Below are 25181 nucleotides of genomic sequence, written 5' to 3' on the forward strand. Positions count from 1 at the left end.
TCTTGCTTGTGCCTCTCTCCTGGAGGCGCTCAGTCAGACCGAGTAGTGACATGTGGCAAGACGCTCCACGGGGCGCGTCTTGCTTGGACCTCCCTCCTGGAGGCGCTCAGTCAGACCGAGTAGTGACATTTGGCAAGACGCTCCTCGGGGCGCGTCTTGCTTGGACCTCTCTCCTGGAGGCGCTCAGTTAGACCGAGTAGTGACATGTGGCAAGACGCTCCTCGGGGCGCGTCTTGCTTGGGCCTCTCTCCTGGAGGCGCTCAGTCAGACCGAGTGCTGACATAAGGCAAGACGCTCCTCGGGGCGCGTCTTGCTGGGGCCTCTCTCTCGGAGGAGCTCAGTCAGACCCAGTGGTGACACGTGGCAAGACGCTCCTCGGGGCGCGTATTGCTTGGACCTCTCTCCTGGATGCCCTCTGTCAGACCCAGTGTTGACATGTGGCAAGACGCTCCTCGGGGCGCGTCTTGCTTTGGCTTCTCTCCTGGAGGCCCTCAGTCAGACCCATTGTTGACATGTGGCAAGACGCTCCTCGGGGCGCGTATTGCTTGGACCTCTCTCCTGGATGCCCTCTGTCAGACCCAGTGTTGACATGTGGCAAGACTCTCCTCGCGGCGCGTCTTGCTTGGGCTTCTCTCATGGAGGCCCTCAGTCAGACCCAGTGTTGACATGTGTCAAGACGCTCCTCGGGGCGTGTCTTGCTTGGGCCTCTCTCCTGGAGGCGCTCAGTCAGACCCAGTGTTGACATGTGGCAAGACGCTCCTCGGGGCGCTTCTTGCTTGGGCTTCTCTCCTGGAGGCCCTCAGTCAGACCCATTGTTGACATGTGGCGAAATGCTCCTCGGGGCCTGCTTGCTTGGGCCTCTCTCCTGGAGGCGCTCAGTCAGACCGAGTAGTGACATGTGGCAAGACGCTCCTCGGGGCGCGTCTTGCTGGGGCTTCTCTCATGGAGGCACTCAGTCAGACCCAGTGTTGACATGTGGCAAGATGCTCCTCGGGGTGCGTGTTGCTTGGACCTCTCTCCTGGAGGCGCTCAGTCAGACCGAGTAGTGACATGTGGCAAGACGCTCCTCGGGGCGCGTCTTGCTTGGGCGTCTCTCCTGGAGGCCCTCAGTCAGACCCATTGTTGACATGTGGCAAGAAGCTCCTCGGGGCGCTTCTTGCTTGGGCCTCTCTCCTGGAGGCGCTCAGTCAGACCGAGTGCTGACATGTGGCAAGACGCTCCTCGGGGCGCGTCTTGCTGGGGCCTCTCTCCTGGAGGTGCTCAGTCAAACCCAGTGTTGACATGTGTCAAGACGCTCCTCGGGCGTTTCTTGCTTGCGCCTTTCTCCTGGAGGCGCTCAGTCAGACCCAGAGGTGACATGTGGCAAGACGCTCCTCGGGCCTCTCTCCTGGAGGCGCTCAGTCAGACCCAGTGTTGACATGTGGCAAGACGCTCCTCGGGGCGCGTCTTGCTTGGGCCTCTCTCCTGGAGGTGCTCAGTCAGACCCAGTGTTGACATGTGGCAAGACGCTCCTCGGGGCGCGTCTTGCTGGGGCTTCTCTCATGGAGGCACTCAGTCAGACCCAGTGTTGACATGTGGCAAGATGCTCGTCGGGGCACGTCTTGCTTGGGCCTCTCTCCTGGAGGCGCTCAGTCAGACCCAGAGGAGACGAGTGTCAAGACCCTCCTCGGGGCGCGTCTTGCTTGGGCCTCTCTCCTGGAGGCGCTCAGTCAGACCGAGTGCTGACATGTTCAAGGACGCACATCCGGGCGCGGCTTGCTTGGGCCTCTCTCCTGGAGGCGCTCAGTCAGACCCAGTGTTGACATGTGGCAAGACGCTCCTCGGGGCGCGTCTTGCTTGGGCCTCTCTCCTGGAGGCGCTCAGTCAGACCGAGTGCTGACATGTGGCAAGACGCTCCTCGGGGCGCATCTTGCTTGGGCTTCTCTCCTGGAGGCCCTCAGTCAGACCCAGTGTTGACATGTGGCAAGACGCTCCTCGGGGCGCGTCTTGCTTAGGCTTCTCTCCTGGAGGCCCTCAGTCAGACCCATTGTTGCCATGTGGCAAGACGCTCCTCGGGGCACGTCTTGCTTGGGCCTCTCTCCTGGAGGCGCTCAGTCAGACCGAGTAGTGACATGTGGCAAGACGCTCCTCGGGGCGCGTCTTGCTTGGGCCTCTCTCCAGAAGGCCCTCAATCAGACCCAGTGTTGACATGTTGCAAGACGCTCCTCCGGGCGCGTCTTAATTGGGCCTCTCTCCTGGAGGCGCTCAGTCAGACCCAGTGTTGACATGTGGCCTGACGCTCCTCGGGGCGCGTGTTGCTTGGGCCTCTCTCCTGGAGGCGCTAAGTCAGACCAAGTGGTGACATGTTGCAAGACACTCCTCGGGGCACGTCTTGCTTGGGCCTCTCTCCTGGAGGCGCTCAGTCAGACCGAGTGCTGACATGTGGAAAGACGCTCCTCGGGGCCCGTCTTGCTTGAGCTTCTCTCCTGGAGGCGCTCAATCAGACCCAGTGGTGACATGTGGCAAGACACTCCTCGGGGCGCGTCTTGCTTGGGCCTCTCTCCTGGAGGCCCTCTGTCAGACCCAGTGTTGGCATGTGGCAAGACGCTCCTCAGGGCGCTTCTTGGTTGGGCCTCTCTCCTGGAGGCGCTCAGTCAGATCCAGTGTTGACATGTGGCAAGATGCTCCTCGGGGCGCTTCTTGCTTGAGCTTCTCTCCTGGAGGCCCTCAGTCAGACCCATTGTTGACATGTGGCAAGACACTCCTCGGGGCACGTCTTGCTTGGGCCTCTCTCCTGGAGGCGCTCAAACAGACCGAGTAGTGACATGTGGCAAGAAGCTCCTCGGGGCGCGTCTTGCTGGGGCTTCTCTCATGGAGGCACTCAGTCAGACCCAGCATTGACATGTGGCAAGACGCTCCTCGGGGCGCGTCTTGCTTGGACCTCTCTCCCTGAGGCGCTAAGTCAGACCGAGTAGTGACATGTGGCAAGACGCTCCTCGGGGCGCGTCTTGCTTGGACCTCTCTCATGGAGGCCCTCTGTCAGACCCAGTGTTGACATGTGTCAAGACGCTCCTCGGGGGGCGTCTTGCTTTGGCCTCTCTCCTGGAGGCGCTCAGTCAGACCGAGTGCTGACATGTGGCAAGAAGATCCTCGGGGCGCGTCTTGCTTGGGCTTCTCTCCCGGAGGCCCTCAGTAAGAACCATTGTTGACATGTGGCAAGACGCTCCTCGGGGCGCGTCTTGCTTGGGCCTCTCTCCAGAAGGCCCTCAATCAGACCCAGTGTTTACACGTGGCAAGACGCTCCTCGGGGCGCGTGCTGCTTGGGCCTCTCTCCTGGAGGCGCTCAGTCAGACCAAGTGGTGACATGTGGCAAGACAATCCTCGGGGCGTGTCTTGCTTGGGCCTCTCTCCTGGAGGCCCTCTGTCAGACCCAGTGTTGACATGTGGCAAGACACTCCTCGGGGCGCGTCTTGCTTGGGCCTCTCTCATGGAGGCCCTCTGTCAGACCCAGTGTTGACATGTGTCAAGACGCTCCTCGGGGCGCGTCTTGCTTGGGCCTCTCTCCTGGAGGCGCTCAGTCAGACTGAGTAGTGACATGTGGCCTGACGCTCCTCGGGGCGCGTGTTGCTTGGGCCTCTCTCCTGGAGGCGCTCAGTCAGACCAAGTGGTGACATGTGGCAAGACACTCCTCGGGGCGCGTCTTGCTTGGGCCTCTCTCCAGAAGGCCCTCAATCAGACCCAGTGTTGACACGTGGCAAGACGCTCCTCGGGGCGCGTCTTGCTTGGGCCTCTCTCCTGGAGGCGCTCAGTCAGACTGAGTAGTGACATGTGGCCTGACGCTCCTCGGGCGCGTGTTGCTTGGGCCTCTCTCCTGGAGGCGCTCAGTCAGAACCAAGTGGTGACATGTGGCCAGACAATCCTCGGGGCGCGTCTTATTTGGGCCTCTCTCCTGGAGGCCCTCAGTCAGACCCAGTGTTGACATGTGGCAAGACGCTCCTCGGGGCGCGTCTTGCTTAGGCTTCTCTCCTGGAGGCCCTCAGTCAGACCCATTGTTGCCATGTGGCAAGACGCTCCTCGGGGCACGTCTTGCTTGGGCCTCTCTCCTGGAGGCGCTCAGTCAGACCGAGTAGTGACATGTGGCAAGACGCTCCTCGGGGCGCGTCTTATTTGGGCCTCTCTCCTGGAGGCCCTCAGTCAGACCCAGTGTTGACATGTGGCAAGACGCTCCTCGGGGCGCGTCTTGCTTAGGCTTCTCTCCTGGAGGCCCTCAGTCAGACCCATTGTTGCCATGTGGCAAGACGCTCCTCGGGGCACGTCTTGCTTGGGCCTCTCTCCTGGAGGCGCTCAGTCAGACCGAGTAGTGACATGTGGCAAGACGCTCCTCGGGGCGCGTCTTGCTTGGGCCTCTCTCCAGAAGGCCCTCAATCAGACCCAGTGTTGACATGTTGCAAGACGCTCCTCCGGGCGCGTCTTAATTGGGCCTCTCTCCTGGAGGCGCTCAGTCAGACCCAGTGTTGACATGTGGCCTGACGCTCCTCGGGGCGCGTGTTGCTTGGGCCTCTCTCCTGGAGGCGCTAAGTCAGACCAAGTGGTGACATGTTGCAAGACACTCCTCGGGGCACGTCTTGCTTGGGCCTCTCTCCTGGAGGCGCTCAGTCAGACAGAGTGCTGACATGTGGAAAGACGCTCCTCGGGGCCCGTCTTGCTTGGGCTTCTCTCCTGGAGGCGCTCAATCAGACCCAGTGGTGACATGTGGCAAGACACTCCTCGGGGCGCGTCTTGCTTGGGCCTCTCTCCTGGAGGCCCTCTGTCAGACCCAGTGTTGGCATGTGGCAAGACGCTCCTCAGGGCGCTTCTTGGTTGGGCCTCTCTCCTGGAGGCGCTCAGTCAGATCCAGTGTTGACATGTGGCAAGATGCTCCTCGGGGCGCTTCTTGCTTGAGCTTCTCTCCTGGAGGCCCTCAGTCAGACCCATTGTTGACATGTGGCAAGACGCTCCTCGGGGCACGTCTTGCTTGGGCCTCTCTCCTGGAGGCGCTCAAACAGACCGAGTAGTGACATGTGGCAAGAAGCTCCTCGGGGCGCGTCTTGCTGGGGCTTCTCTCATGGAGGCACTCAGTCAGACCCAGCATTGACATGTGGCAAGACGCTCCTCGGGGCGCGTCTTGCTTGGACCTCTCTCCCTGAGGCGCTCAGTCAGACCGAGTAGTGACATGTGGCAAGACGCTCCTCGGGGCGCGTCTTGCTTGGACCTCTCTCATGGAGGCCCTCTGTCAGACCCAGTGTTGACATGTGTCAAGACGCTCCTCGGGGGGCGTCTTGCTTTGGCCTCTCTCCTGGAGGCGCTCAGTCAGACCGAGTGCTGACATGTGGCAAGAAGATCCTCGGGGCGCGTCTTGCTTGGGCTTCTCTCCCGGAGGCCCTCAGTAAGAACCATTGTTGACATGTAGCAAGACGCTCCTCGGGGCGCGTCTTGCTTGGGCCTCTCTCCAGAAGGCCCTCAATCAGACCCAGTGTTTACACGTGGCAAGACGCTCCTCGGGGCGCGTCTTGCTTGGGCCTCTCTCCTGGAGGCGCTCAGTCAGACTGAGTAGTGACATGTGGCCTGACGCTCCTCGGGGCGCGTGCTGCTTGGGCCTCTCTCCTGGAGGCGCTCAGTCAGACCAAGTGGTGACATGTGGCAAGACAATCCTCGGGGCGTGTCTTGCTTGGGCCTCTCTCCTGGAGGCCCTCTGTCAGACCCAGTGTTGACATGTGGCAAGACACTCCTCGGGGCGCGTCTTGCTTGGGCCTCTCTCATGGAGGCCCTCTGTCAGACCCAGTGTTGACATGTGTCAAGACGCTCCTCGGGGCGCGTCTTGCTTGGGCCTCTCTCCTGGAGGCGCTCAGTCAGACTGAGTAGTGACATGTGGCCTGACGCTCCTCGGGGCGCGTGTTGCTTGGGCCTCTCTCCTGGAGGCGCTCAGTCAGACCAAGTGGTGACATGTGGCAAGACACTCCTCGGGGCGCGTCTTGCTTGGGCCTCTCTCCAGAAGGCCCTCAATCAGACCCAGTGTTGACACGTGGCAAGACGCTCCTCGGGGTGCGTCTTGCTTGGGCCTCTCTCCTGGAGGCGCTCAGTCAGACTGAGTAGTGACATGTGGCCTGACGCTCCTCGGGCGCGTGTTGCTTGGGCCTCTCTCCTGGAGGCGCTCAGTCAGAACCAAGTGGTGACATGTGGCCAGACAATCCTCGGGGCGCGTCTTGCTTGGGCCTCTCTCCTGGAGGCCCTCTGTCAGACCCAGTGTTGACATGTGGCAAGACACTCCACGGGGCGCGTCTTGCTTGGGCGTCTCTCATGGAGGCCCTCTGTCAGACCCAGTGTTGACATGTGTCAAGACGCTCCTCGAGACGCGTCTTGCTTTGGCCTCTCTCCTGGAGGCGCTCAGTCAGACCGAGTGCTGACATGTGGCAAGACGCTCCTCGGGCCGCGTGTTGCTTGGGCGTCTCTCCTGGAGGCCCTCAGTCAGACCCATTGTTGACATGTGGCAAGAAGCTCCTCGGGGCGCTTCTTGCTTGGGCCTCTCTCCTGGAGGCGCTCAGTCAGACCGAGTGCTGACATGTGGCAAGACGCTCCTCGGGGCGCGTCTTGCTGGGGCCTCTCTCCTGGAGGTGCTCAGTCAAACCCAGTGTTGACATGTGTCAAGACGCTCCTCGGGCGTTTCTTGCTTGCGCCTTTCTCCTGGAGGCGCTCAGTCAGACCCAGAGGTGACATGTGGCAAGACGCTCCTCGGGCCTCTCTCCTGGAGGCGCTCAGTCAGACCCAGTGTTGACATGTGGCAAGACGCTCCTCGGGGCGCGTCTTGCTTGGGCCTCTCTCCTGGAGGTGCTCAGTCAGACCCAGTGTTGACATGTGGCAAGACGCTCCTCGGGGCGCGTCTTGCTGGGGCTTCTCTCATGGAGGCACTCAGTCAGACCCAGTGTTGACATGTGGCAAGATGCTCGTCGGGGCACGTCTTGCTTGGGCCTCTCTCCTGGAGGCGCTCAGTCAGACCCAGAGGAGACGAGTGTCAAGACCCTCCTCGGGGCGCGTCTTGCTTGGGCCTCTCTCCTGGAGGCGCTCAGTCAGACCGAGTGCTGACATGTTCAAGGACGCACATCCGGGCGCGGCTTGCTTGGGCCTCTCTCCTGGAGGCGCTCAGTCAGACCCAGTGTTGACATGTGGCAAGACGCTCCTCGGGGCGCGTCTTGCTTGGGCCTCTCTCCTGGAGGCGCTCAGTCAGACCGAGTGCTGACATGTGGCAAGACGCTCCTCGGGGCGCATCTTGCTTGGGCTTCTCTCCTGGAGGCCCTCAGTCAGACCCAGTGTTGACATGTGGCAAGACGCTCCTCGGGGCGCGTCTTATTTGGGCCTCTCTCCTGGAGGCCCTCAGTCAGACCCAGTGTTGACATGTGGCAAGACGCTCCTCGGGGCGCGTCTTGCTTAGGCTTCTCTCCTGGAGGCCCTCAGTCAGACCCATTGTTGCCATGTGGCAAGACGCTCCTCGGAGCACGTCTTGCTTGGGCCTCTCTCCTGGAGGCGCTCAGTCAGACCGAGTAGTGACATGTGGCAAGACGCTCCTCGGGGCGCGTCTTGCTTGGGCCTCTCTCCAGAAGGCCCTCAATCAGACCCAGTGTTGACATGTTGCAAGACGCTCCTCCGGGCGCGTCTTAATTGGGCCTCTCTCCTGGAGGCGCTCAGTCAGACCCAGTGTTGACATGTGGCCTGACGCTCCTCGGGGCGCGTGTTGCTTGGGCCTCTCTCCTGGAGGCGCTAAGTCAGACCAAGTGGTGACATGTTGCAAGACACTCCTCGGGGCGCGTCTTGCTTGGGCCTCTCTCCTGGAGGCGCTCAGTCAGACCGAGTGCTGACATGTGGAAAGACGCTCCTCGGGGCCCGTCTTGCTTGGGCTTCTCTCCTGGAGGCGCTCAATCAGACCCAGTGGTGACATGTGGCAAGACACTCCTCGGCGCGCGTCTTGCTTGGGCCTCTCTCCTGGAGGCCCTCTGTCAGACCCAGTGTTGGCATGTGGCAAGACGCTCCTCAGGGCGCTTCTTGGTTGGGCCTCTCTCCTGGAGGCGCTCAGTCAGATCCAGTGTTGACATGTGGCAAGATGCTCCTCGGGGCGCGTCTTGCTTGAGCTTCTCTCCTGGAGGCCCTCAGTCAGACCCATTGTTGACATGTGGCAAGACGCTCCTCGGGGCACGTCTTGCTTGGGCCTCTCTCCTGGAGGCGCTCAAACAGACCGAGTAGTGACATGTGGCAAGAAGCTCCTCGGGGCGCGTCTTGCTTGGACCTCTCTCATGGAGGCCCTCTGTCAGACCCAGTGTTGACATGTGTCAAGACGCTCCTCGGGGGGCGTCTTGCTTTGGCCTCTCTCCTGGAGGCGCTCAGTCAGACCGAGTGCTGACATGTGGCAAGAAGATCCTCGGGGCGCGTCTTGCTTGGGCTTCTCTCCCGGAGGCCCTCAGTAAGAACCATTGTTGACATGTGGCAAGACGCTCCTCGGGGCGCGTCTTGCTTGGGCCTCTCTCCAGAAGGCCCTCAATCAGACCCAGTGTTTACACGTGGCAAGACGCTCCTCGGGGCGCGTCTTGCTTGGGCCTCTCTCCTGGAGGCGCTCAGTCAGACTGAGTAGTGACATGTGGCCTGACGCTCCTCGGGGCGCGTGCTGCTTGGGCCTCTCTCCTGGAGGCGCTCAGTCAGACCAAGTGGTGACATGTGGCAAGACATTCCTCGGGGCGTGTCTTGCTTGGGCCTCTCTCCTGGAGGCCCTCTGTCAGACCCAGTGTTGACATGTGGCAAGACACTCCTTGGGGCGCGTCTTGCTTGGGCCTCTCTCATGGAGGCCCTCTGTCAGACCCAGTGTTGACATGTGTCAAGACGCTCCTCGGGGCGCGTCATGCTTGGGCCTCTCTCCTGGAGGCGCTCAGTCAGACTGAGTAGTGACATGTGGCCTGACGCTCCTCGGGGCGCGTGTTGCTTGGGCCTCTCTCCTGGAGGCGCTCAGTCAGACCAAGTGGTGACATGTGGCAAGACACTCCTCGGGGCGCGTGTTGCTTGGGCCTCTCTCCAGAAGGCCCTCAATCAGACCCAGTGTTGACACGTGGCAAGACGCTCCTCGGGGCGCGTCTTGCTTGGGCCTCTCTCCTGGAGGCGCTCAGTCAGACTGAGTAGTGACATGTGGCCTGACGCTCCTCGGGCGCGTGTTGCTTGGGCCTCTCTCCTGGAGGCGCTCAGTCAGAACCAAGTGGTGACATGTGGCCAGACAATCCTCGGGGCGCGTCTTGCTTGGGCCTCTCTCCTGGAGGCCCTCTGTCAGACCCAGTGTTGACATGTGGCAAGACACTCCTCGGGGCGCGTCTTGCTTGGGCGTCTCTCATGGAGGCCCTCTGTCAGACCCAGTGTTGACATGTGTCAAGACGCTCCTCGGGACGCGTCTTGCTTTGGCCTCTCTCCTGGAGGCGCTCAGTCAGACCGAGTGCTGACATGTGGCAAGACGCTCCTCGGGCCGCGTGTTGCTTGGGCTTCTCGCCTGGATGCCCTCAGTCAGACCCATTGTTGACATGTGGCAAGACGCTCCTCGGGGCGCGTGTTGCTTGGGCCTCTCTCCTGGAGGCGCTCAGTCAGACTGAGTGCTGACATGTGGCAAGACGCTCCTCGGGGCGCGTCTTGCTTGGGCTTCTCTCCTGGAGGCGCTCAAAAAGACCCAGTGTTGACATGTGACAAGACGCTCCTCGGGGCGCGTCTTGCTTGGCCCTCTATCCTGGAGGCGCTCAGTCAGAACCAGAGGTGACATGTGGCAAGACGCTCCTCGGGGCGCGTCTTGCTTGGGCCTCTCTCCTGGAGGCCCTCTGTCAGACCCAGTGTTGACATGTGGCAAGACGCTCCTCCGGGCGCATCTTGCTTGGGCCTCTCTCCTGGAGGCCCTCAGTCAGACCCATTGTTGACATGTGGCAAGACGCTCCTCGGGGCGCGTCTTGCTTGGGCCTCTCTCCTGGAGGCGCTCAGTCAGACCGAGTGCTGACATAAGGCAAGACGCTCCTCGGGGCGCGTCTTGCTGGGGCCTCTCTCCTGGAGGTGCTCAGTCAGACCCAGTGCTGACATGTGCCAAGACGCTCCTCGGGGCGCGTCTTGCTTGGGCCTCTCTCCTGGAGGCGCTCAGTCAGACTGAGTAGTGACATGTGGCCTGACGCTCCTCGGGGCACGTCTTGCTTGGGCCTCTCTCCTGGAGGCGCTCAGTCAGACCCAGTGGTGACATGTGGCAAGACACTCCTCGGGGTGCGTCTTGCTTGGGCCTCTCTCGTGGAGGCCCTCTGTCAGACCCAGTGTTGACATGTGTCAAGACGCTCCTCGGGGCGCGTCTTGCTTGGGCTTCTCTCCTGGAGGCCCTCAGTCAAACCCATTGTTGACATGTGGCAAGACGCTCCTCGGGGCGCGTCTTGCTTGGGCCTCTCTCCTGGAGGTGCTCAGACAGACCCAGTGGTGACATGTGGCAAGACGCTCCTCGAGGCGCGTATTGCTTGGGCCTCTCTCCTGAATGCCCTCAGTCAAACCCAGTGTTGACATGTGGCAAGACTCTCCTCGGGGCGCGTCTTGCTTGGGCTTCTCTCATGGAGGCCCTCAGTCCGACCCAGTTTTGACATGTGTCAAGACGCTAATCGGGGCACGTCTTGCTTGGGCCTCTCTCCTGGAGGCGCTCAGTCAGACCCAGAGGAGACATGTGTCAAGACGCTCCTCTGGGCGCGTCTTGCTTGGGCTTCTCTCCTGGAGGCCCTCAGTCAGACCCATTGTTGACATGTGGCAAGACGCTCCTCGGGGCACGTCTTGCTTGGGCCTCTCTCCTGGAGGCGCTCAGTCAGACCGAGTAGTGACATGTGGCAAGACGCTCCTCGGGGCGCGTCTTGCTTGGACCTCCCTCCTGGAGGCGCTCAGTCAGACCGAGTAGTGACATTTGGGCAAGACGCTCCTCGGGGCCCGTCTTGCTTGGACCTCTCTCCTGGAGGCGCTCAGTTAGACCGAGTAGTGACATGTGGCAAGACGCTCCTCGGGGAGCGTCTTGCTTGGGCCTCTCTCCTGGAGGCGCTCAGTCAGACCGAATGCTGACATAAGGCAAGACGCTCCTCGGGGCGCGACTTGCTGGGGCCTCTCTCCTGGAGGAGCTCAGTCAGACCCAGTGGTGACACGTGGCAAGACGCTCCTCGGGGCGCGTCTTGCTTTGGCTTCTCTCCTGGAGGCCCTCAGTCAGACCCATTGTTGACATGTGGCAAGACGCTCCTCGGGGCGCGTATTGCTTGGACCTCTCTCCTGGATGCCCTCTGTCAGACCCAGTGTTGACATGTGGCAAGACTCTCCTCGGGGCGCGTCTTGCTTGGGCTTCTCTCATGGAGGCCCTCAGTCAGACCCAGTGTTGACATGTGTCAAGACGCTCCTCGGGGCGTGTCTTGCTTGGGCCTCTCTCCTGGAGGCGCTCAGTCAGACCCAGTGTTGACATGTGGCAAGACGCTCCTCGGGGCGCTTCTTGCTTGGGCTTCTCTCCTGGAGGCCCTCAGTCAGACCCATTGTTGACATGTGGCAAGATGCTCCTCGGGGCCTGCTTGCTTGGGCCTCTCTCCTGGAGGCGCTCAGTCAGACCGAGTAGTGACATGTGGCAAGACGCTCCTCGGGGCGCGTCTTGCTGGGGCTTCTCTCATGGAGGCACTCAGTCAGACCCAGTGTTGACATGTGGCAAGATGCTCCTCGGGGTGCGTGTTGCTTGGACCTCTCTCCTGGAGGCGCTCAGTCAGACCGAGTAGTGACATGTGGCAAGACGCTCCTCGGGGCGCGTCTTGCTTGGGCTTCTCTCCTGGAGGCCCTCAGTCAGACCCATAGTTGACATGTGGCAAGAAGCTCCTCGGGGCGCTTCTTGCTTGGGCCTCTCTCTTGGAGGCGCTCAGTCAGACCGAGTGCTGACATGTGGCAAGACGCTCCTCGGGGCGCGTCTTGCTGGGGCCTCTCTCCTGGAGGTGCTCAGTCAAACCCAGTGTTGACATGTGTCAAGACGCTTCTCGGGCGTTTCTTGCTTGCGCCTTTCTCCTGGAGGCGCTCAGTCAGACCCAGAGGTGACATGTGGCAAGACGCTCCTCGGGCCTCTCTCCTGGAGGCGCTCAGTCAGACCCAGTGTTGACATGTGGCAAGACGCTCCTCGGGGCGCGTCTTGTTTGGGCCTCTCTCCTGGAGGTGCTCAGTCAGACCCAGTGTTGACATGTGGCAAGACGCTCCTCGGGGCGCGTCTTGCTGGGGCTTCTCTCATGGAGGCACTCAGTCAGACCCAGTGTTGACATGTGGCAAGATGCTCGTCGGGGCACGTCTTGCTTGGGCCTCTCTCCTGGAGGCGCTCAGTCAGACCCAGAGGAGACGAGTGTCAAGACCCTCCTCGGGGCGCGTCTTGCTTGGGCCTCTCTCCTGGAGGCGCTCAGTCAGACCGAGTGCTGACATGTTCAAGGACGCACATCCGGGCGCGGCTTGCTTGGGCCTCTCTCCTGGAGGCGCTCAGTCAGACCCAGTGTTGACATGTGGCAAGACGCTCCTCAGGGCGCGTCTTGCTTGGGCCTCTCTCCTGGAGGCGCTCAGTCAGACCGAGTGCTGACATGTGGCAAGACACTCCTCGGGGCGCATCTTGCTTGGGCTTCTCTCCTGGAGGCCCTCAGTCAGACCCAGTGTTGACATGTGGCAAGACGCTCCTCGGGGCGCGTCTTATTTGGGCCTCTCTCCTGGAGGCCCTCAGTCAGACCCAGTGTTGACATGTGGCAAGACGCTCCTCGGGGCGCGTCTTGCTTAGGCTTCTCTCCTGGAGGCCCTCAGTCAGACCCATTGTTGCCATGTGGCAAGACGCTCCTCGGGGCACGTCTTGCTTGGGCCTCTCTCCTGGAGGCGCTCAGTCAGACCGAGTAGTGACATGTGGCAAGACGCTCCTCGGGGCGCGTCTTGCTTGGGCCTCTCTCCAGAAGGCCCTCAATCAGACCCAGTGTTGACATGTTGCAAGACGCTCCTCCGGGCGCGTCTTAATTGGGCCTCTCTCCTGGAGGCGCTCAGTCAGACCCAGTGTTGACATGTGGCCTGACGCTCCTCGGGGCGCGTGTTGCTTGGGCCTCTCTCCTGGAGGCGCTAAGTCAGACCAAGTGGTGACATGTTGCAAGACACTCCTCGGGGCGCGTCTTGCTTGGGCCTCTCTCCTGGAGGCGCTCAGTCAGACCGAGTGCTGACATGTGGAAAGACGCTCCTCGGGGCCCGTCTTGCTTGGGCTTCTCTCCTGGAGGCGCTCAATCAGACCCAGTGGTGACATGTGGCAAGACACTCCTCGGGGCGCGTCTTGCTTGGGCCTCTCTCCTGGAGGCCCTCTGTCAGACCCAGTGTTGGCATGTGGCAAGACGCTCCTCAGGGCGCTTCTTGGTTGGGCCTCTCTCCTGGAGGCGCTCAGTCAGATCCAGTGTTGACATGTGGCAAGATGCTCCTCGGGGCGCGTCTTGCTTGAGCTTCTCTCCTGGAGGCCCTCAGTCAGACCCATTGTTGACATGTGGCAAGACGCTCCTCGGGGCACGTCTTGCTTGGGCCTCTCTCCTGGAGGCGCTCAAACAGACCGAGTAGTGACATGTGGCAAGAAGCTCCTCGGGGCGCGTCTTGCTGGGGCTTCTCTCATGGAGGCACTCAGTCAGACCCAGCATTGACATGTGGCAAGACGCTCCTCGGGGCGCGTCTTGCTTGGACCTCTCTCCCTGAGGCGCTCAGTCAGACCGAGTAGTGACATGTGGCAAGACGCTCCTCGGGGCGCGTCTTGCTATGACCTCTCTCATGGAGGCCCTCTGTCAGACCCAGTGTTGACATGTGTCAAGACGCTCCTCGGGGGGCGTCTTGCTTTGGCCTCTCTCCTGGAGGCGCTCAGTCAGACCGAGTGCTGACATGTGGCAAGAAGATCCTCGGGGCGCGTCTTGCTTGGGCTTCTCTCCCGGAGGCCCTCAGTAAGAACCATTGTTGACATGTGGCAAGACGCTCCTCGGGGCGCGTCTTGCTTGGGCCTCTCTCCAGAAGGCCCTCAATCAGACCCAGTGTTTACACGTGGTAGGACGCTCCTCGGGGCGCGTCTTGCTTGGGCCTCTCTCCTGGAGGCGCTCAGTCAGACTGAGTAGTGACATGTGGCCTGACGCTCCTCGGGGCGCGTGTTGCTTGGGCCTCTCTCCTGGAGGCGCTCAGTCAGACCAAGTGGTGACATGTGGCAAGACAATCCTCGGGGCGTGTCTTGCTTGAGCCTCTCTCCTGGAGGCCCTCTGTCAGACCCAGTGTTGACATGTGGCAAGACACTCCTCGGGGCGCGTCTTGCTTGGGCCTCTCTCATGGAGACCCTCTGTCAGACCCAGTGTTGACATGTGTCAAGACGCTCCTCGGGGCGCGTCTTGCTTGGGCCTCTCTCCTGGAGGCGCTCAGTCAGACTGAGTAGTGACATGTGGCCTGACGCTCCTCGGGGCGCGTGTTGCTTGGGCCTCTCTCCTGGAGGCGCTCAGTCAGACCAAGTGGTGACATGTGGCAAGACACTCCTCGGGGCGCGTCTTGCTTGGGCCTCTCTCCAGAAGGCCCTCAATCAGACCCAGTGTTGACACGTGGCAAGACGCTCCTCGGGGCGCGTCTTGCTTGGGCCTCTCTCCTGGAGGCGCTCAGTCAGACTGAGTAGTGACATGTGGCCTGACGCTCCTCGGGCGCGTGTTGCTTGGGCCTCTCTCCTGGAGGCGCTCAGTCAGAACCAAGTGGTGACATGTGGCAAGACAATCCTCGGGGCGCGTCTTGCTTGGGCCTCTCTCCTGGAGGCCCTCTGTCAGACCCAGTGTTGACATGTGGCAAGACACTCCTCGGGGCGCGTCTTGCTTGGGCGTCTCTCATGGAGGCCCTCTGTCAGACCCAGTGTTGACATGTGTCAAGACGCTCCTCGGGGCGCGTCTTGCTTTGGCCTCTCTCCTGGAGGCGCTCAGTCAGACCGAGTGCTGACATGTGGCAAGAAGCTCCTCGGGGCGCGTCTTGCTTGGGCCTCTCTCCAGAAGGCCCTCAATCAGACCCAGTGTTGACACGTGGCAAGACGCTCCTCGGGGCGCGTCTTGCTTGGGCCTCTCTCCTGGAGGCGCTCAGTCAGACTGAGTAGTGACATGTGGCCTGACGCTCCTTGAGGCGCGTGTTGCTTGGGCCTCTCTCCTGGAGGTGCTCAGTCAGACCAAGTGGTGACATGTGGCAAGACAATCCTCGGGGCGCGTCTTGCTTGGGCCTCTCTCCTGGAGGCCCTCTGTCAGACCCAGTGTTGACATGTGGCAAGGCACTCCTCGGGGCGCGTCTTGCTTGGGCCTCTCTCATGGAGGCCCTCTGTCAGACCCAGTGTTGACATGTGTCAAGACGCTTCTCGGGACGCGTCTTGCTTTGGCCTCTCTCCTGGAGGCGCTCAGTCAGACCGAGTGCTGACATGTGGCAAGACGCTCCTCGGGCCGCGTGTTGCTTGGGCTTCTCGCCTGGATGCCCTCAGTCAGACCCATTGTTGACATGTGGCAAGACGCTCCTCGGGGCGCGTGTTGCTTGGGCCTCTCTCCTGGAGGCGCTCAGTCAGACTGAGTGCTGACATGTGGCAAGACGCTCCTCGGGGTGCGTCTTGCTTGGGCTTCTCTCCTGGAGGCGCTCAAAAAGACCCAGTGTTGACATGTGACAAGACGCTCCTCGGGGCGTGTCTTGCTTGGCCCTCTATCCTGGAGGCGCTCAGTCAGAACCAGAGGTGACATGTGGCAAGACGCTCCTCGGGGCGCGTCTTGCTTGGGCCTCTCTCCTGGAGGCCCTCTGTCAGACCCAGTGTTGACATGTGGCAAGACGCTCCTCCGGGCGCATCTTGCTTGGGCCTCTCTCCTGGGGGCCCTCAGTCAGACCCATTGTTGACATGTGGCAAGACGCTCCTCGGGGCGCCTCTTGCTTGGGCCTCTCTCCTGGAGGCGCTCAGTCAGACCGAGTGCTGACATAAGGCAAGACGCTCCTCGGGGCGCGTCTTGCTGGGGCCTCTCTCCTGGAGGCGCTCAGTCAGACCCAGTGCTGACATGTGCCAAGACGCTCCTCGGGGCGCGTCTTGCTTGGGCCTCTCTCCTGGAGGCGCTCAGTCAGACTGAGTAGTGACATGTGGCCTGACGCTCCTCGGGGCACGTCTTGCTTGGGCCTCTCTCCTGGAGGCGCTCAGTCAGACCCAGTGGTGACATGTGGCAAGACACTCCTCGGGGTGCGTCTTGCTTGGGCCTCTCTCGTGGAGGCCCTCTGTCAGACCCAGTGTTAACATGTGTCAAGACGCTCCTCGGGGCGCGTCTTGCTTGGGCTTCTCTCCTGGAGGCCCTCAGTCAAACCCATTGTTGACATGTGGCAAGACGCTCCTCGGGGCGCATCTTGCTTGGGCCTCTCTCCTGGAGGCGCTCAGACAGACCCAGTGTTGACATGTGACAAGACGCTCCTCGGGGCGCATCTTGCTTGGGCCTCTTTCCTGGAGGCGCTTAGTCAGAACCAGAGGTGACATGTGGCAAGACGCTCCTCGGGGCGCGTCTTGCTTGGGCCTCTGTCCTGGAGGCCCTCTGTCAGACCCAGTGTTGACATGTGGCAAGACGCTCCTCCAGGCGCATCTTGCTTGGGCCTCTCTCCTGGAGGCCCTCAGTCAGACCCATTCTTGACATGTGGCAAGACCCTCCTCGGGGCGCGTCTTGCTTGGGCGTCTCTCCTGGAGGCGCTCAGTCAGACCTAGTGCTGACATAAGGCAAGACGCTCCTCGGGGCGCGTCTTGCTGGGGCTTCTCTCCTGGAGGCGCTCAGTCAGACCGAGTGCTGACATAAGGCAAGACGCTCCTCGGGGCGCGTCTTGCTGGGGCTTCTCTCATGGAGGCACTCAGTCACACCCAGTGTTGACATGTGGCAAGATGCTCCTCGGGGTGCGTGTTGCTTGGACCTCTCTCCTGGAGGCGCTCAGTCAGACCGAGTAGTGACATGTGGCAAGACGCTCCTCGGGGCGCGTCTTGCTTGGGCCTCTCTCCTGGAGGCGCTCAATTAGACCCAGTGTTGACATGTGGCAAGACGCTCCTCGGGGCGCGTCTTGCTTGGGCTTCTCTCCTGGAGGCCCTCAGTCAGACCCATTGTTGACATGTGGCAAGAAGCTCCTCGGGGCGCTTCTTGCTTGGGCCTCTCTCCTGTAGGCGCTCAGTCAGACCGAGTGCTGACATGTGGCAAGACGCTCCTCGGGGCGCGTCTTGCTGGGGCCTCTCTCCTGGAGGTGCTCAGTCAAACCCAATGTTGACATGTGTCAATACGCTCCTCGGGCGTTTCTTGCTTGCGCCTTTCTCCTGGAGGCGCTCAGTCAGATCCAGAGGTGACATGTGGCAAGACGCTCCTCGAGCCTCTCTCCTGGAGGCGCTCAGTCAGACCCAGTGTTGACATGTGGCAAGACGCTCCTCGGGGCGCGTCTTGCTTGGGCCTCTCTCCTGGAGGTGCTCAGTCAGACCCAGTGTTGACATGTGGCAAGACGCTCCTCGGGGCGCGTCTTGCTGGGGCTTCTCTCATGGAGGCACTCAGTCAGACCCAGTGTTGACATGTGGCAAGATGCTCGTCGGGGCACGTCTTGCTTGGGCCTCTCTCCTGGAGGCGCTCAGTCAGACCCAGAGGAGACAAGTGTCAAGACCCTCCTCGGGGCGCGTCTTGCTTGGGCCTCTCTCCTGGAGGCGCTCAGTCAGACCGAGTGCTGACATGTTCAAGGACGCACATCCGGGCGCGGCTTGCTTGGGCCTCTCTCCTGGAGGCGCTCAGTCAGACCCAGTGTTGACATGTGGCAAGACGCTCCTCGGGGCGCGTCTTGCTTGGGCCTCTCTCCTGGAGGCGCTCAGTCAGACAGAGTGCTGACATGTGGCAAGACGCTCCTCGGGGCGCATCTTGCTTGGGCTTCTCTCCTGGAGGCCCTCAGTCAGACCCAGTGTTGACATGTGGCAAGACGCTCCTCGGGGCGCGTCTTATTTGGGCCTCTCTCCTGGAGGCCCTCAGTCAGACCCAGTGTTGACATGTGGCAAGACGCTCATCGGGGCGCGTCTTGCTTGGGCTTCTCTCCTGGAGGCCCTCAGTCAGACCCATTGTTGACATGTGGCAAGACGCTCCTCGGGGCACGTCTTGCTTGGGCCTCTCTCCTGGAGGCGCTCAGTCAGACCGAGTAGTGACATGTGGCAAGACGCTCCTCGGGGCGCGTCTTGCTTGGGCCTCTCTCCAGAAGGCCCTCAATCAGACCCAGTGTTGACATGTTGCAAGACGCTCCTCCGGGTGCGTCTTAATTGGGCCTCTCTCCTGGAGGCGCTCAGTCAGACCCAGTGTTGACATGTGGCCTGACGCTCCTCGGGGCGCGTGTTGCTTGGGCCTCTCTCCTGGAGGCGCTAAGTCAGACCAAGTGGTGACATGTTGCAAGACACTCCTCGGGGCGCGTCTTGCTTGGGCCTCTCTCCTGGAGGTGCTCAGTCAGACCGAGTGCTGACATGTGGAAAGACGCTCCTCGGGGCCCGTCTTGCTTGGGCTTCTCTCCTGGAGGCGCTCAATCAGACCCAGTGGTGACATGTGGCAAGACACTCCTCGGGGCGCGTCTTGCTTGGGCCTCTCTCCTGGAGGCCCTCTGTCAGACCCAGTGTTGGCATGTGGCAAGACGCTCCTCAGGGCGCTTCTTGGTTGGGCCTCTCTCCTGGAGGCGCTCAGTCAGATCCAGTGTTGACATGTGGCAAGATGCTCCTCGGGGCGCGTCTTGCTTGAGCTTCTCTCCTGGAGGCCCTCAGTCAGACCCATTGTTGACATGTGGCAAGACGCTCCTCGGGGCACGTCTTGCTTGGGCCTCTCTCCTGGAGGCGCTCAAACAGACCGAGTAGTAACATGTGGCAAGACGCTCCTCGGGGCGCGTCTTGCTGGGGATTCTCTCATGGAGGCACTCAGTCAGACCCAGCATTGACATGTGGAAAGACGCTCCTCGGGGCGCGTCTTGCTTGGACCTCTCTCCCTGAGGCGCTCAGTCAGACCGAGTAGTGACATGTGGCAAGACGCTCCTCGGGGCGCATCTTGCTTGGACCTCTCTCCCTGAGGCGCTGAGTCAGACCCAGTGTTGACATTTGGCAAGACACTCCTCGGGGCGCGTCTTGCTTGGGCCTCTCTCATGGAGGCCCTCTGTCAGACCCAGTGTTGACATGTGTCAAGACGCTCCTCGGGGGGCGTCTTGCTTTGGCCTCTCTCCTGGAGGCGCTCAGTCAGACTGAGTGCTGACATGTGGCAAGAAGCTCCTCGGGGCGCGTCTTGCTTGGGCTTCTCTCCCGGAGGCCCTCAGTAAGAACCATTGTTGACATGTGGCAAGACGCTCCTCGGGGCGCGTCTTGCTTGGGCCTCTCTCCAGAAGGCCCTCAATCAGACCCAGTGTTTACACGTGGCAAGACGCTCCTCGGGGCGCGTCTTGCTTGGGCCTCTCTCCTGGAGGCGCTCAGTCAGACTGAGTAGTGACATGTGGCCTGACGCTCCTCGGGGCGCGTGTTGCTTGGGCCTCTCTCCTGGAGGTGCTCAGTCAGACCAAGTGGTGACATGTGGCAAGACAATCCTCGGGGCGTGTCTTGCTTGGGCCTCTCTCCTGGAGGCCCTCTGTCAGACCCAGTGTTGACATGTGGCAAGACACTCCTCGGGGCGCGTCTTGCTTGGGCCTCTCTCATGGAGGCCCTCTGTCAGACCCAGTGTTGACAGTGTCAAGACGCTCCTCGGGGCGCGTCTTGCTTGGGCCTCTCTCCTGGAGGCGCTCAGTCAGACTGAGTAGTGACATGTGGCCTGACGCTCCTCGGGGCGCGTGTTGCTTGGGCCTCTCTCCTGGAGGCGCTCAGTCAGACCAAGTGGTGACATGTGGCAAGACACTCCTCGGGGCGCGTCTTGCTTGGGCCTCTCTCCAGAAGGCCCTCAATCAGACCCAGTGTTGACACGTGGCAAGACGCTACTCGGGGAGCGTCTTGCTTGGGCCTCTCTCCTGGAGGCGCTCAGTCAGACCGAGTGCTGACATAAGGCAAGACGCTCCTCGGGGCGCGTCTTGCTGGGGCTTCTCTCCTGGAGGCGCTCAGTCAGACCCAGTGCTGACATGTGGCAAGACGCTCCTCGGGGCGCGTCTTGCTTGGGCCTCTTTCCTGGAGGCGCTCAGTCAGACCCAGTGTTGACATGTGGCAAGACGCTCCTCGGGGCGCGTCTTGCTTGGGCCTCTCTCCTGGAGGCGCTCAGTCAGACCCAGTGTTGACATGTGGCAAGACGCTCCTCGGGGCGCGTCTTGCTTGGGCCTTTCTCCTGGAGGCGCTCAGTCAGACCCAGTGGTGACACATGGAAAGACGATCCTCGTGGTCCGTCTTGCTTGGGCCTCTCTCCTGGAGGCGCTCAGTCAGACCCAGTGTTGACACGTGGCAAGACGCTCCTCGGGGCGCGTCTTGCTTGGGCCTCTCTCCTGGAGGCGCTCAGTCAGACCCAGTGTTGGCATGTGGCAAGACACTCCTCGGGGCGCGTCTTGGTTGGGCCTCTCTCCTGGGGGCGCTCATTCAGACCCAGTGGTGACATGTGGCAAGAAGCTCCTCGGGGCGCGTATTGCTTGGGCCTCTCTTCTGAATGCCCTCTGTCAGACCGAGTGTTGACATGTGGCAAGACTCTCCTCGGGGCGCGTCTTGCTTGGGCTTCTCTCATGGAGGCCCTCAGTCCGACCCAGTGTTGACATGTGGCAAGACGCTCCTCGGGGCACGTCTTGCTTGGGCCTCTCTCCTGGAGGCGCTCAGTCAGACCGAGTAGTGACATGTGGCAAGACGCTCCTCGGGGCGCGTCTTGCTTGGACCTCCCTCCTGGAGGCGCTCAGTCAGACCGAGTAGTGACATTTGGGCAAGACGCTCCTCGGGGCCCGTCTTGCTTGGACCTCTCTCCTGGAGGCGCTCAGTTAGACCGAGTAGTGACATGTGGCAAGACGCTCCTCGGGGCGCGTCTTGCTTGGGCCTCTCTCCTGGAGGCGCTCAGTCAGACCGAGTGCTGACATAAGGCAAGACGCTCCTCGGGGAGCGTCTTGCTGGGGCCTCTCTCCTGGAGGAGCTCAGTCAGACCCAGTGGTGACACGTGGCAAGACGCTTTTCGGGGCGCGTCTTGCTTTGGCTTCTCTCCTGGAAGCCCTCAGTCAGACCCATTGTTGACATGTGGCAAGACGCTCCTCGGGGCGCGTATTGCTTGGACCTCTCTCCTGGATGCCCTCTGTCAGACCCAGTGTTGACATGTGGCAAGACTCTCCTCGGGGCGCATCTTGCTTGGGCTTCTCTCATGGAGGCCCTCAGTCAGACCCAGTGTTGACATGTGTCAAGACGCTCCTCGGGGCGTGTCTTGCTTGGGCCTCTCTCCTGGAGGCGCTCAGTCAGACCCAGTGTTGACATGTGGCAAGACGCTCCTCGGGGCGCTTCTTGCTTGGGCTTCTCTCCTGGAGGCCCTCAGTCAGACCCATTGTTGACATGTGGCAAGATGCTCCTCGGGGCCTGCTTGCTTGGGCCTCTCTCCTGGAGGCGCTCAGTCAGACCGAGTAGTGACATGTGGCAAGACGCTCCTCGGGGCGCGTCTTGCTGGGGCTTCTCTCATGGAGGCACTCAGTCAGACCCAGTGTTGACATGTGGCAAGATGCTCCTCGGGGTGCGTGTTGCTTGGACCTCTCTCCTGGAGGCGCTCAGTCAGACCGAGTAGTGACATGTGGCAAGACGCTCCTCGGGGCGCGTCTTGCTTGGGCTTCTCTCCTGGAGGCCCTCAGTCAGACCCATTGTTGACATGTGGCAAGAAGCTCCTCGGGGCGCTTCTTGCTTGGGCCTCTCTCCTGTAGGCGCTCAGTCAGACCGAGTGCTGACATGTGGCAAGACGCTCCTCGGGGCGCGTCTTGCTGGGGCCTCTCTCCTGGAGGTGCTCAGTCAAACCCAGTGTTGACATGTGTCAAGACGCTCCTCGGGCGTTTCTTGCTTGCGCCTTTCTCCTGGAGGCGCTCAGTCAGATCCAGAGGTGACATGTGGCAAGACGCTCCTCGAGCCTCTCTCCTGGAGGCGCTCAGTCAGACCCAGTGTTGACATGTGGCAAGACGCTCCTCGGGGCGCGTCTTGCTTGGGCCTCTCTCCTGGAGGTGCTCAGTCAGACCCAGTGTTGACATGTGGCAAGACGCTCCTCGGGGCGCGTCTTGCTGGGGCTTCTCTCATGGAGGCACTCAGTCAGACTCAGTGTTGACATGTGGCAAGATGCTCGTCGGGGCACGTCTTGCTTGGGCCTCTCTCCTGGAGGCGCTCAGTCAGACCCAGAGGACACAAGTGTCAAGACCCTCCTCGGGGCGCGTCTTGCTTGGGCCTCTCTCCTGGAGGCGCTCAGTCAGACCGAGTGCTGACATGTTCAAGGACGCACATCCGGGCGCGGCTTGCTTGGGCCTCTCTCCTGGAGGCGCTCAGTCAGACCCAGTGTTGACATGTGGCAAGACGCTCCTCGGGGCGCGTCTTGCTTGGGCCTCTCTCCTGGAGGCGCTCAGTCAGACCGAGTGCTGACATGTGGCAAGACGCTCCTCGGGGCGCATCTTGCTTGGGCTTCTCTCCTGGAGGCCCTCAGTCAGACCCAGTGTTGACATGTGGCAAGACGCTCCTCGGGGCGCGTCTTATTTGGACCTCTCTCCTGGAGGCCCTCAGTCAGACCCAGTGTTGACATGTGGCAAGACGCTCATCGGGGCGCGTCTTGCTTGGGCTTCTCTCCTGGAGGCCCTCAGTCAGACCCATTGTTGACATGTGGCAAGACGCTCCTCGGGGCACGTCTTGCTTGGGCCTCTCTCCTGGAGGCGCTCAGTCAGACCGAGTAGTGACATGTGGCAAGACGCTCCTCGGGGCGCGTCTTGCTTGGGCCTCTCTCCAGAAGGCCCTCAATCAGACCCAGTGTTGACATGTTGCAAGACGCTCCTCCGGGTGCGTCTTAATTGGGCCTCTCTCCTGGAGGCGCTCAGTCAGACCCAGTGTTGACATGTGGCCTGACGCTCCTCGGGGCGCGTGTTGCTTGGGCCTCTCTCCTGGAGGCGCTAAGTCAGACCAAGTGGTGACATGTTGCAAGACACTCCTCGGGGCGCGTCTTGCTTGGGCCTCTCTCCTGGAGGTGCTCAGTCAGACCGAGTGCTGACATGTGGAAAGACGCTCCTCGGGGCCCGTCTTGCTTGGGCTTCTCTCCTGGAGGCGCTCAATCAGACCCAGTGGTGACATGTGGCAAGACACTCCTCGGGGCGCGTCTTGCTTGGGCCTCTCTCCTGGAGGCCCTCTGTCAGACCCAGTGTTGGCATGTGGCAAGACGCTCCTCAGGGCGCTTCTTGGTTGGGCCTCTCTCCTGGAGGCGCTCAGTCAGATCCAGTGTTGACATGTGGCAAGATGCTCCTCGGGGCGCGTCTTGCTTGAGCTTCTCTCCTGGAGGACCTCAGTCAGACCCATTGTTGACATGTGGCAAGACGCTCCTCGGGGCACGTCTTGCTTGGGCCTCTCTCCTGGAGGCGCTCAAACAGACCGAGTAGTGACATGTGGCAAGACGCTCCTCGGGGCGCGTCTTGCTGGGGCTTCTCTCATGGAGGCACTCAGTCAGACCCAGCATTGACATGTGGCAAGACGCTCCTCGGGGCGCGTCTTGCTTGGACCTCTCTCCCTGAGGCGCTCAGTCAGACCGAGTAGTGACATGTGGCAAGACGCTCCTCGGGGCGCGTCTTGCTTGGACCTCTCTCCCTGAGGCGCTGAGTCAGACCCAGTGTTGACATTTGGCAAGACACTACTCGGGGCGCGTCTTGCTTGGGCCTCTCTCATGGAGGCCCTCTGTCAGACCCAGTGTTGACATGTGTCAAGACGCTCCTCGGGGGGCGTCTTGCTTTGGCCTCTCTCCTGGAGGCGCTCAGTCAGACTGAGTGCTGACATGTGGCAAGACGCTCCTCGGGGCGCGTCTTGCTTGGGCCTCTCTCCTGGAGGCGCTCAGTCAGACCGAGTGCTGACATAAGGCAAGACGCTCCTCGGGGCGCGTCTTGCTGGGGCCTCTCTCCTGGAGGCGCTCAGTCAGACCCAGTGCTGACATGTGCCAAGACGCTCCTCGGGGCGCGTCTTGCTTGGGCCTCTCTCCTGGAGGCGCTCAGTCAGACTGAGTAGTGACATGTGGCCTGACGCTCCTCGGGGCACGTCTTGCTTGGGCCTCTCTCCTGGAGGCGCTCAGTCAGACCCAGTGGTGACATGTGGCAAGACACTCCTCGGGGTGTGTCTTGCTTGGGCCTCTCTCGTGGAGGCCCTCTGTCAGACCCAGTGTTGACATGTGTCAAGACGCTCCTCGGGGCGCGTCTTGCTTGGGCTTCTCTCCTGGAGGCCCTCAGTCAAACCCATTGTTGACATGTGGCAAGACGCTCCTCGGGGCGCGTCTTGCTTGGGCCTCTCTCCTGGAGGTGCTCAGACAGACCCAGTGTTGACATGTGACAAGACGCTCCTCGGGGCGCGTCTTGCTTGGGCCTCTTTCCTGGAGGCGCTCAGTCAGAACCAGAGGTGACATGTGGCAAGACGCTCCTCGGGGCGCGTCTTGCTTGGGCCTCTGTCCTGGAGGCCCTCTGTCAGACCCAGTGTTGACATGTGGCAAGACGCTCCTCCAGGCGCATCTTGCTTGGGCCTCTCTCCTGGAGGCCCTCAGTCAGACCCATTCTTGACATGTGGCAAGACGCTCCTCGGGGCGCGTCTTGCTTGGGCGTCTCTCCTGGAGGCGCTCAGTCAGACCTAGTGCTGACATAAGGCAAGACGCTCCTCGGGGCGCGTCTTGCTGGGGCTTCTCTCCTGGAGGCGCTCAGTCAGACCGAGTGCTGACATAAGGCAAGACGCTCCTCGGGGCGCGTCTTGCTGGGGCTTCTCTCATGGAGGCACTCAGTCAGACCCAGTGTTGACATGTGGCAAGATGCTCCTCGGGGTGTGTGTTGCTTGGACCTCTCTCCTGGAGGCGCTCAGTCAGACCGAGTAGTGACATGTGGCAAGACGCTCCTCGGGGCGCGTCTTGCTTGGGCCTCTCTCCTGGAGGCGCTCAATTAGACCCAGTGTTGACATGTGGCAAGACGCTCCTCGGGGCGCGTCTTGCTTGGGC

Source organism: Nothobranchius furzeri, chromosome 17 (assembly GCF_043380555.1).
Source record: "Nothobranchius furzeri strain GRZ-AD chromosome 17, NfurGRZ-RIMD1, whole genome shotgun sequence".
In the NCBI taxonomy this organism is placed as follows: domain Eukaryota; kingdom Metazoa; phylum Chordata; class Actinopteri; order Cyprinodontiformes; family Nothobranchiidae; genus Nothobranchius; species Nothobranchius furzeri.